Genomic DNA, 13,024 nt, shown 5'->3' with positions numbered 1-13,024 from the left:
ATTAGAGAGGATACAAGAAGATGGAAAGATATCCCATGCTCTTGGATTGGAAGAATCAACATAGTGAAAATGTCCATACTACCCAAAGTGATATACAAATTCAGTGCAATCCCCATCAAAATTCCAAAGACATTTTTCTCAGAAATGGAAAGAACTATCCAGACATTTATATGGAATAATAAAAGACCACGCATAGCCAAAGCAATGCTGAGCAAAAAAAATAAAGCTGGAGGCATAACACTACCTGACTTTAAGCTATACTACAAAGCTATAATAACCAAAACAGTATGGTACTGACATAAAAACAGACACACTGATCAATGGAATAGAAGAGAGAATCCAGAAATCAACCCACACACTTACTGCCATCTGATCTTTGACAAAGGCACCAAGCCTATTCACTGGGGAAGGGACTGCCTCTTCAGCAAATAGTGCTGGGATAACTGGATATCGATATGCAGGAGAATGAAACTAGATCCATACCTCTCACCATATACTAAAATCAACTCAAAATGGATTAAGGATTTAAATATACACCCTGAAACAATAAAAATTCTCAAAGAAAACATAGGAGAAACACTTCAGGAAATAGGACTGGACACAGACTTCATGAATACAACCCCAAAAGCACAGGCAACCAAAGGAAAAATAAACAAATGGGATTATATCAAACTAAAAAGCTTCTGCACAGCAAAAGAAACAATTAACAGAGTTAAAAGACAACCAGCAGAGTGGGAGAAAATATTTGCAAAATATACATCTGACAAAGGATTAATATCCAGAATATATAAGGAACTCAACGAACTTTACAAGAGAAAAAGAAGCAACCCAATTAGAAAATGGGCAAAAGAGCTAAGTAGGCATTTCTCTAAGGAAGATATACAAATGGCCAACAGACATATGAAAAAATGCTCAACATCACTCAGCATCCGGGAAATGCAAATCAAAACCACACTGAGATACCATCTCACCTCAGTTAGGATGGCTAAAATCCAAAAGACTCTGAACGATAAATGCTGGCGAGGTTGCGGAGAAAAAGGAACTCTCATACATTGTTGGTGGGACTGCAAAATCGTGCACCCTCTATGGAAAATGGTATGGAGGTTCCTCAAAGAATTGCAGATAGATCTACCATACGACCCAGCTATCCCACTGTTGGGAATATACCCAGAGGAATGGAAATCATCAAGTCGAAGGTATACCTGTTCCCCAATGTTCATCCCAGCACTCTTTACAATAGCCAAGAGTTGGAACCAGCCCAAATGTCCATCATCAGATGAGTGGATATGGAAAATGTGGTACATCTACACAATGGAATACTACTCAGCTATAAAAATGAATGAAATACTGCCATTTGCAACAACATGGATGGACCTTGAGAGAATTATATTAAGTGAAACAAGTCAGGCAGAGAAAGAGAAATACCACATGTTCTCACTTATTGGTGGGAGCTAAAAATTAATATATAATTCACACACACCCACACACACATAAAAGAAACCGGAGAGTGGGGGGAAGAAGATATAACAACCACAATTACTTGAAGTTGATACGACAAGCAAACAGAAAGGACATTGTTGGGGGGGAAGGGGGAGGGAGGGAGGTTTTGGTGATGGGGAACAATAATCAGCCACAATGGATATCGACAAAATAAAATTTAAATAAATAAATAAAGCCGAGAAGTCAAAAAAAAAAAAAAAAAAGAAGAAACAACACCCTGTACCCCACAAATATATACAAGTAAATGTTAAAATAAAAAAACTACAAAACAACAAAAACAAACCCAAAACCCCACTAGAAAACAAAACAAAATTTAAAAATCCTACTAGGAAATTGTGATGACTAGCAGGTTTCTCTTGTCTGGGTACATTACCCCTTTTTGTTCTTGTTATTAAGTTTCCTTAATAGGACAAAATACTGTAGTTTAAAAACATTTTTGATTTTCACCAATGTGTTTAATCCTCTACCTATTCTTCACTGTATAATTCCTGTGACTGAACCTTTTACTCAGGTAACCATCTCATATCTTGATGCACTGTGGAATCTGCATGACAGTCTAGGACTTTAATCTCTTAGTAGATTTATAGTTATATACTTTCCTTAAAATCCTCCATGTGTTTGCATCATTTATTAGCACCCCTTTATAGTAAGTTTTAATGGGTGAGCTTGTAGTAGGGCAAGAACTTTCCTGTGGAGGTCTCTAAATGAATGTATGCTGAAAAATTAATTTAGAGTAGATTTCCAAAGCAAACATTTTTAGTAAATTTATTTTTTACATCAGTATTTTCTCGGCTGTTTGCTTTGAGTGACTTAATTTGCAAAAACTAATTTTTTTTTTGAGCACTTTTTCCATTGATCCATTTCTGCTCCTATGTTCCTTTATAGCAAGGAATTTTTTTAGTGACCTCAGAGTAGCTGTTAGGCAGACATATTAAAGGAAATACTTTTGTAGTTAGGATAGCACAAACCTTTCCAAAGACATACTTTTAGTATATAACCATTGAATAAATATTTATTAGCACCTTCTGTATGACACCAGTGATAGCTGGTCTGCCTTTCTTCCTCCAAAGGCATGGTGTATATAGAATATGCTACCACAAGAATTACAATCATTTCTTCTACTCAATAACTATCTTTACTTTTTCTTTTTAAATTCAATGTTTTAATCCAGTTGAGATACAGATATATGATGCCTTAAGCATATATATGTGTGTGTGTATATATGTATATATATCTGGTATATTTCTAATCCTGCATACAGATCCAGATTTCTAATAAGTGTGTAGTAATATCTCATTGTGGTTTTAATTTGCATTTCCATAATGACTAATGATGTTGAACACCTTTTCATATTCTTATTTGTTATCTGTATTTCATCTTTGACGAAGTGTTTATTCAAATCTTGTGCCCATTTTTAATTGGGCTGTTTGTTTTCTTATTGAGTTTTGAGAGTTTGTTATATATTCTGGATACTAGTCCTTTATCAGGTACATTATTTGCAGATATTTTCTCCCAACCTGTAGCTTGTCTTTTCATTTTTGTAACAGTATTTTTCAAAGAGCAGGAATTTTAATTTTGATGAGGTCCAATTTATCAGTTTGTTTTATTATATCACGATTTGGATGTCATTCAAAATAGCTTTCCATAACCCAATATCATAAAGATTTTCTTCTATGTTTTCTTGTAGAAATGTTATAGTTCTAAGTTTTACATTTATAATGTTCCCCTTGTGCTAAGGGCTAGCAGTACCGAGTATAATCTATTCAAATGCACAGGAGAATCTCACTTTGGAAAGTTAGGAATCTGCATTAAAAAATTCTCAAGACCCGGACCTTCTTTATAGTAAATGATCTATTTTGAATTTATTTTTATAGGGAGTGTCAGGTATGGATTAAATTTCATTTTTTGGCATATGGATATCCAATTGTTCTAGGACATTCTTTGAAGGACTCTCCTCTCTCCACTGACTTGCCTTTCCATATTTGTCAAAAATCAGTTGTCCATATGTTTGTGGGTCTATTCCTGGACTCTCATTTCTGTTCCATTGATCTGTTTGTCTATCTTGATACCAGTAGCACACTGTCTTAATTACTGTAGCTTTAGATAACTCTGGAAATTAGATAGTGTTAGCCCTCCAACTTTGTTATTTTGATGGTTCTAGCTCCTTTATATTTTATATGACTTTTAGAATCACTTGTCAGTTGCTGGAAATTTGAATGAATTATATTGAATTTATAGATGAATCTGGAGTGGGGAATTGACATCTTATCGGTATTAGATTTCTAACCCACGAATAAGATAATTCCATTTAATTTTTCTCAGCAGTGTTTTGTATTTTTAGTGTACAGATCTGGTTTAATTCGTCATGATCAAAGAACATACTTTGTATGACTTGAATCCTTTTAAATATAAGCTTATTGAGTCTGGATCTGTGGTCCAGATTATGGTCTATCTTGGTAAATATTCCTTGTACACTTGAGAAGAATGCATATTCTGCTTTGTTGAGTGGAGTGTTCTATAAAAGTCAATCAAGTCATGCTGGTTGAAAGTGTTAAGTCTTCACTATCTTTGCTTTCAGCTCATGATCACTTATTGAGAAAGGGGTATGAGAACTTCTTGTTGATTTGTCTATTTCTCTTTGCAGTTCTATCAGTTTTTGTTTTGAATGCTTTAAATCTCTGTTATTAGGATCATAAACATTTAAGATTGTTATGTCCTCTTAATTAATTTACCTCATACTATCATTATGAAAAGAATTTTTTAAAATCCCAGGTAATATTCTTTGCTGTGAAATTATTTTGTCTGATATTAATATAGCTTCCTTAGTTTTCTTTTGGTTAATGTTAATTATATCTTTTTACTTTTACGTATTTGTGCCTTTGTCTGAAATTCATATTTTTAGGTGTCATGGAGTTGGTGATGTCAAAGGTAGGGTTCAGGGGTGGGGCCCGATAGTCAGCTTCAACCTACCCTGTCCTCTTACCAGGTTCTTGATTCCACCACAATAAAGAATTCAAGGACAGAGTCACAGTAGAAACTGAGAACAAGTTTAATACAGCAGATAAGAAATACAGGTTCCACAGAGAGAGTGCAGCATAGCTCCAGAGATTGAGCAGGGCCTATACCAAGTTTAACATAAAAGTAAGAAATACATACTTAAAGCTGAGTACAGAATGCAGACTGGCTCAAGATAGTGAGCAAACACTTGCTGAATTTAAGTTTGATACAAAGTAATGTATACACACCTCAGCCAGTGGAAGTGTGGGTTGCCTTCAGGAAATTTAGCAACAACCCCAGCCTTCTGCTGGGATTTAGCTTTTAGAGTTTCTCTGTCTGATGAATATTCAATTAAGGGGGTGGTTCCCAGTTATGTAACATTAGTCTTGCACATGTTTAGTTGGTCTCTTCTTGGAACATGTTCATTGGTCAAATCCTGTCACATGCACCAGGCATATTCAAGAATATTCTGTGCTCTCTAGCACCTCTAGTGGAAGTTCATTCAACCACTAGGGTTATGTAACCCCTCTCTACTGAGCATGCCCAGCCACTGGATTTGCATAAACCAGCCCCTTATGGTCTCACTTTCCCCGCATGTTGGTGCTAAAAATAGGTCTAACTGGAAACAGTAACTTTCTATTAGGGGAGGGCCAAAAGGAGGGGCCTGAAACCTTGGGGAATGGCTTGTAACCCAGAGGTGTGTCCTGTAACCTGAGCCCAGGGAAACTGAGCACCTCCTGTATCATTGGGTCTTTTTTTTTTTAATCCAGTTTGATAATCTTTTAATCAGGTGTTTAAACCATTTACATTTAATGTGACAAACATGTGATTGATATACTTAGGTTTAAGATTGTCACCTGGCTGTTTTCTCTTTCTTTTCTTGGTTCCTTTTTCCTCTTTTTCCACCTTCTTTTGTATTAACAGAATTTTTATGATTCCATTTCATCTCCTTTGTTGGCCAGTTAGCCATGCATTCACCCTAGGTGCAGGAGTCTTTCACTTAGTTTCTGGGTTTCTCACAAAGGGAATTTGTTTGTGAATTATTGTGTTTATGGGAGAAGGAGGGTCCAGGGCTTTCTACTCTACCATCTTGTTTGTCACCTTTATGTATGTTTTTTTCTCTGCCTGCATTTAAAAGTTTTTCTTTTCTCACTGTGGTATTTTTGTTTGTTTTATCCACTGTGGTATTTTTTAAAGAATAATTTCATACTTGTTGAAACCAACTGTAAAAAATTTAGGCTTGTATTTTACATGTCTTTTTAAATTTTGTATTTTAGTAATTCATTTCTTTTGGATTTTACAAAAGTATCTGCAACAGATTGGAAATTACAAACAGCAACAACAAAAGGATTCCCTTACCACAGATAGTCTGAGAAGCACTGAGTTATGGGTGAGACTAGGTTTGTGTTCTTTTAAATTGTGCTTTAAAAAAAACCCACTAGATATAGTTTACATACCATAAAATTCACCCTTTTAAAGTGTATAGCCAGTGGTTTTTAGTATGTTCACAAGGTTGTGCAACCACCACCACTATCTAATTCCAGAACATTTTCATCACCCCGAAAGAAACTCTGTAGCCATTCTCAAGCACTCTCCTTTGCCTCCCCTCTGCCATTCTTCCAGCCCTAGGCAACCACTAATTTATTTTCTGTCTCTGTAGATAGGCCTGTTTTGTACAGTTCATGTAAATACAATTATGCTATATGTTTTATGACTGACTTCTTTTTTTTTTTTTTTTTTTTTTTTTGTCGTTTTTTCGTGACCGGCACTCAGCCAGTGAGTGCACCGGTCAGTCCTATATAGGATCCGAACCTACGGTGGGAGCGTCGCCGCGCTCCCAGCGCAGCACTCTACCAAGTGCGCCACGGGCTCGGCCCTATGACTGACTTCTTAGTATAGTGTTTTCAAGGTTTATCTATGTTGTAGCATGTATCAGTACTTCGTTCCTTTTTATGACTGAATATTTTTTTCTGTATAGATATATTACTTCACTTTTTGTTTATCCATTCGCCCGTTGTGGACATTTGGGTTGATTTCATCTTTTGGTTATTATGAACAATTGTTGTGAACATTTGTGCACAAGTTTTATGCATATCTTTTTAATTCTCTTGGTTATATAGCTAGGTATGTAATTGCTGAGTCTTATAGTAACTCTCTATTTAACTTTTTGAGAAACTACAAAATTGTTTTCCAGAGCTACTGTACCATTTTACATTCCTACCAGCAGTGTATCAGAGCTCCAATTCTCCACATCTTACCAACCCTTGTTATTGTCTCTTTTTGGTTATAGTCATCCTAGTGAGGGTGAAGTGGTAGCTCATTGTGGTTTTGATTTTCATTTCCCTAATGGCTAATGATATTGAGCATTTTTTCATTGGCTATTTGTATTTCTTTAGAGAAATGTCTATTCACATCCTTTGCCCATTTAAAAAATTAGATTATTTGTTGTCTTATTGCTAAGTTGTGAGAGTTCTGTATACTGATACAAGTCCCTTAGCAGATATGTAACTTGCAAATACTTTCTGCCTCCTGTGGGTTGCCTTTTCACTTTATTGATGATGTATTTTGAAGCACAAAGGTTTTTGATTTTGATGAAGTCAAATTTATTTTTTCTTTTGTTGCTTGTGCTTTTGGTGTCATATCTAATAACACAATACCTAATTCAAGGTCACAAAGATTTATTCGTATGCTTGCTTCTAAGGGTTTTATAGTTTTAACTCTTATGTTTAGGTCTGTGGTCCATTTTGAGTTGATTTTTGTATTTGGTGTGAAGTATGGGTCTAACTTCTTCCTTTTGCATGTAGATATCCAATTGTCCCAGCATCTCCTTAACCTGTTGAACATATGGAATAGAATTATAATAATTGTTTTAGTCCAGTGTGGATACTTCCAGGTGGTCACTCTCCCTGAGCTCTGTCCATGTGGCATAGGGGAGCATAGGGCTCTTTCCAGTCTCTTTCCACTACGTTGGAGATGTGAAGTTGGGCCTCAAGGCTGCACCTGCTTATTCCTACAGCTTCTTAGAGTCCTGTGGACAATGACTGAGGAGACAAACCATGTAGGAAACAGCCCTGGAGAGAAAAATAATAATTGTTTCAGTGTCTCTGTTAATTTTAACATCTGGGTTAATTCTGGGTGGATTTTGATTAATTGATATTTTCCACATCATAGGTTGTATTTGATATGTCTGATAACCTTCGGTTGCCAGCACTGTGAATTTCTTCATATGTCTGGTTATCTTTGATTGGTTGCCAACATTGTGAATTTTATCTTGTTGGTTGCTGGATATTTTTGTATTCCTATAAACATTCTTGAGCTTTGTTCTGGGATGCAGTTACTTGGAAACAGTTTGATCCTTTCAGGTTTTGCTTTTATCGTTTGTTAGGTGGGTCATGAGCAATGCTCACTCTAGGGCTAATTTTTCCCTAGTACTCAGGCAAGACTTTCTGAGAACTGTCCTTAATGCCCTGGGAGTGACAAGTTTTTCTCATCAGTCTGATGGGAACAGCTCTGTGTGAATGGTGGGCACTGATTCAGATGTTCTTTTCCTGGCCTTTGTTAGTTTCCTCATTTGCATGTACTCATCAGTATGTTACTGAATACTCAAGGGGGCCCTGCACAGATCTCTGGGTTTTTTCTCTTTGTGCAGCTGTCTACTCCAAGGTACTCTTGGAAAGTCTCCGTGGACTTTCAGCTTTGTCTTTTCATTTCAGAGAATGTTTTGGGCTTCATTTTGGTTTGATTTCCCTACACTTGTGGCCAGGAAATAGTCTCCAGGTTTTTGTGGCCAGGAAATAGTCTCAAGGCCCAGAACAAATCTCAAGAATATTTATAGGAATACAAAACTATCCAAGTTTGGGCTTATAGGGCTTCTTTTGTTTTCTTTCTCGGAGGTAATTGCTTTTCTCTGATGCTCACAGTATTAAAAACCATTGTTTAATATTGCTCTGCTGTTTTTTGTTGTCTTTTCTGGTCCCTGTTAATCCATCTTTCCCAGAAGTGGAATTCCTTTTGTATTTCTTTCTTTTTTTAACTTTTAAAAATTGAAACATTTTGATTTTACATATTTATGGAGTATAGAGTTATATTTCAGTACATGTATACAATGTGTAGTGATCAAATCATGATAGTTAGCAAATTCATCATTGCAAAAATTTGTTTCTTTGTTATAAGAAAATTTAGGCTCCTCTCTTCTAGCCATTTGACAACATACAATAAATGGTTGTTAATTATAGATACCTAGCACTACTGTACACCAGTAGAACTTATTTTTCATATTTAGCTGTAATTTTGTGTCCATTTAACAAAGCTCTCACTATCCCCCTTCCCCTTCCAGCCTCTGATAACCACAGTTCTACTCTCTACTTCTAAAGGTTCAATTTATTATTATTTTTTAGTTCCCACATAGGAGTGAGAACATGCGGTATTTCTCTTTCTGTGCCTGGTTTATTTCACTTAACGTAATTCTGCCCAAACTTATCCATGTTGCTGCTAATGGCAGAATTTCATTCTTTTTATTTTTGAGTAGTATTCCATTGTGTATATATACCACATTTTCTTTTTCTTTTTCTATTTTTTATATCACATTTTCTTTATCCAATCATCCCTTGATGGACATTTAGGTTGGTTCCAAATCTTGGCTACTGTGAATAGAACTGTGATAAACATGGGAGTGCGGGTATCCCTTCCGCATGATGACTTCTTTTCCATTGTATATATACCCAGTAGTGGGATTACTGGATCGTATGTTAGTTCTATCTGTAGTTGTTTAAGAAACCTCCATACTGTTTTCCATAACAATTGTACTAATTTACATTCCCACCAACAATGTGTAAGAGTTCTCCCTTCTCTGCATCCTTGCTAGCATTTGTTATCTTCTGTCTTTTTGATAATAGCCAGTCTAACTGGGATGAGATATTTCATTGTGGTTTTGATTTACATTTCTCTGATGATTAGTGATGCTAAACTGAGCATTTTTTTCATATATCTATTGGCCATTTGTATGTCTTCTTTTGAGAAATGTCTATTCAGCTCCTTTGCCCATTTTTTAATCAGATTGTTTTTGTTTGGGTTTTTTTTTTTTTTTTTTTACTATTGAGTTGTTTGAGTTCTATGTTCTGGATATTAATCCCTTGTTGGATGCATAGTTTGCTAATATTTTCTCCCATTCTTTAGGTTGTCTCTTCGCTCTGTTGATTATTTCCTTTGCTGTGCAGATCTTTTTAATTTGATATAATCCCATTTGTTAATTTTTGCTTTTCTTGACTGTGCTTTTGAGGTTTTATTTGTAAAACCTTTGCCATTTCCCATGTGTTTTCTTTTGGGGGTCTTACCTTTAAATCTTTAATCTATTTTGAGTTGATTTTGATGTATAGTGAGAGATGGGGTCTAATTTCATTCTTTTGCACAAAGATATTCAGTTTTCTCAGCACCATTTATTGGAGAGTCTGTCCTTTCCCCAATGTATGTCCTTGCTGCCTTTGTCAAAGATCAGTTGGCTATAAATATATGGATTTATTTCTGGGTTCTCTATTGTATTCCACTAGTCCATGTGTCTGTTTTTTTGCCAGTACCATGCAGTTTAGATTACTATAACTTTGTGGTATATTTTGAAGCCATGTAGTATGTGTCCAGCTGTATTCTTTTTTGCTCAGGATTGCTTTGGCTCTTTGGAGTCTTTTGTGGTTCCATGTGAATTTTTGGATTGTTTTGACTATTTCTGTAAAGAATATCATTGGTATTTTGGTAGGAATTGCATTGAATCTGTAGATCACTCTGGGTAGTTTGGTCATTTTGACAATATTAATTCTTCCAATCCATGAACATGGAATGTTTTTCAATTTTTCTGTGTCCTCTTTAATTTCTTTCATCAGTGTTTTATAGTTCTCATTGTACAGATTTTTCATCTCCTTGGTTAAATTAATTCCCAAATATCTTTTTTTTTTTTTTTTTTTGTAGCTCAGTTGTTTTTTTTTTCTTTTAGCTCAAAATGGGATTGCTTTCTTGATTTGTTTTTCTGCTAATTCATTGTTGGTGTGTTGAAACAGTACTGATTTTTGTGTATTGATTTTGTATCCTGGAACTTTACTGAATTCTTTTATCAGTTGTAAGAGTTTTTTGGTGAAGTCTTTAGATTTTTCTGTATATAAGATCATGTCATCTGCAGACGGGAACAGTTTGATCTCCTCTTTTCCAATTTGGATGTGCTTTGTTTCTTTCTCCTTCCTGTTTGCTCTGGCTAGAACTTCCAGTACTGTGTTAAATAGGAATGGTGAAAGTGGGCATCCTTGTCTTGTTCCTTTTCTTGGAGGAAAAGCTTTCAACTTTTCCCTGTTCAGGATGATGTTAGCTGTGGGTTTGTCATATATGGCCTTTATTGTGCCTTTCCTTCTATACCTAATTTGTTGAGAGTTTTTATCATGAAGAGACATTAAATTTTATCAAATACTTTTTCTGAATCTGTTGAGATGATCCTATGGTTTCTGTCCTTCATTTTGTTGATGTGGTGTTTCACATTTATTTTATTGATTTGAATATGTTGAATCATCCTTGGGGATAAATCCCACTTGATCATGGTGTATAATCTTTTTGATGTGCTGTTGTATTCAGTCTGCTAGTACTTTGAGAATTTATGCATCTATGTACATCAAGGATATTGGCCTGTAGTTTTCTTTTTTTTCTGTGTTCGTTGTCTGATTTTGGTATCCTAGTGATGCTGGCCTCAGAATGAGTTTGGGGGAATACTTTTTGCTTTGATTTTTTGGAATAGTTTGAGAAGAATTGGTATTAACTCTTCTTTAAAAGTTTGGTAGAATTCTGAAGTGAACCCATCCAGTCCTCAACTTTTCTTTATTGGGAGACTGCTAATTATTGATTCAATCTCATTGCTCATTATTGGTCTGTTCAGATTTTCTATTTCTTCTTGATTCATTTTTGGGAGGTTCTATATGTGCAGAAAATTATCCATTTCTTCCAGATTTTCCAATTGGTTGGTGTATAGTTGTTTTTAATAGTCTCTAATGATTCTTTCTATTTCTGTGGTATAAGTTGTGATGTCTTTTTCATTTCTGGTTTTCGTTACTTGGATCTTTTCTCTTTATATCTTAGTCTAGTTAATGGTTTGTCAATATTGTTATCTTCTCAAAAATACAACTTTTTGTTTCATTAACCTTTTGTATCTTTTTTTGGTGTCTATTTTATTTACTTCTGCTCTGATCTTTATTATTTCCTATCATCTACTAATTTTGGGTTTGGATTGTTATTACCTTTCTAGTTCCTTGAGGTGTAACATTAAGTTGTTTATTTGAATCTTTCTAATTTTTTGATATAAGCACTTATTGCAATAAACTTCCCTCTTAGTACTGCATTTGCAGTATCCCATAGGTTTTGATATGATGTGCTTCTAGTTTCAAAGAATTTTTTGATTTCCTACTTAATTTCTTCTTTGACCCATTGATCATTCAGGAGCATGTTGTTTAATTTCCATGTATTTGTACAGTTTCCAAAGTTTCAACTGTTATTAATTTCTCGTTTTATTCTGTTGTGGTCTGAAAAGATACTTGATATGATTTCAATTTTTAAAAATTTGTCCAGACTTGATTTGTGGCCTAATAATCCATGTGCTCCTATATTCTGTATATTTTGTAGTAATTGGATGAAATGTTCTATAAATATTTGTCAAGTCCATTTGGTCTGTAGTGCTTTAAATCTATTGGGTTTTTGTTGATTTTTTGTCTAGATAATCTGTCCAATGCTGAGAGAGGGGTGTTGAAGTCTCCAGCTGTTATTGTATTGGGGTCTATTTCTCCTTTCAGATCCAGTAATACTTGCTTTATATATCTGGATGCTCTGATATTGGGTGCATATATATTTACAATTGTTACATCCTATTGGTGAATTGACCCATTTATCATTATTTAATGTCCTTCTTTGTCTCTTTTTATAGCTTTTGGTTTAAAGTCTCTTTTATCCAATGTCAGTATAACTACTCTTGGTTGTTTTTGGTTTCTGTTTGTGTGGAATATCTTTTTCTATCTCTTTGCTATTAGTCTGTATGTGTCTTTACAGGTGGAGTGAATTTCTTAGAGGCAGCATATAGTTGGGTCTTGTTTTTAATACATTCAGCCAGTCTATATCTTTTAAACAGGGAATTTAATCCATTTATATTCAAGGTTGTTATTGGAAGGTATTGCCTTACCCTTGATGTTTTATTTAATTTTTATGGTTTTATATATCTTTTGTTCCTTTCTCTTTGTTTGTCTTTGCTGTATGATGGTTTTTTGTAGTGATAAGATATAATTTCTTACTCTTTCTCATTTGCATGTGTGGTCGACCAGTGAGTTTTAGTCTATTACATGTTATCATGGTGATGATTATCATTCTTTTGCTTCCAGATGTAGGATTCCCTTATGTATTTCTTGTAGGGCTGGACTTGTAGTTGTGAATTTCTAAAGTTTTTGTTTGTCTGGGAAAGACACTATTTCTCCTTCATATCCGATGGATAGCTTTGCTGGGTATATTATTCTAG

At 34.9% G+C, this 13,024-nt stretch overlaps 1 protein-coding gene and 1 non-coding gene across 2 annotated transcripts in view; both read left to right on the top strand.

Moving 5' to 3' along the window:
• Positions 1–13,024, top strand: part of C1H3orf70 (chromosome 1 C3orf70 homolog) — an 82,143-nt gene that overhangs the window by 47,897 nt on the left and 21,222 nt on the right. The gene's annotated exons all lie outside the window — the stretch shown is intronic.
• On the top strand, positions 7,372–7,568 carry LOC134365606 (small nucleolar RNA SNORA73 family). Its single transcript, XR_010022124.1, has one exon. It is a non-coding gene; the product is annotated as a small nucleolar RNA SNORA73 family (small nucleolar RNA).

The sequence above is a fragment of the Cynocephalus volans genome, chromosome 1, assembly GCF_027409185.1.
Source record: "Cynocephalus volans isolate mCynVol1 chromosome 1, mCynVol1.pri, whole genome shotgun sequence".
NCBI lineage: Eukaryota > Metazoa > Chordata > Mammalia > Dermoptera > Cynocephalidae > Cynocephalus > Cynocephalus volans.
Note: the sequence above shows the minus strand (reverse complement) of the source record. Positions and strands in the feature narration are given on the sequence as shown.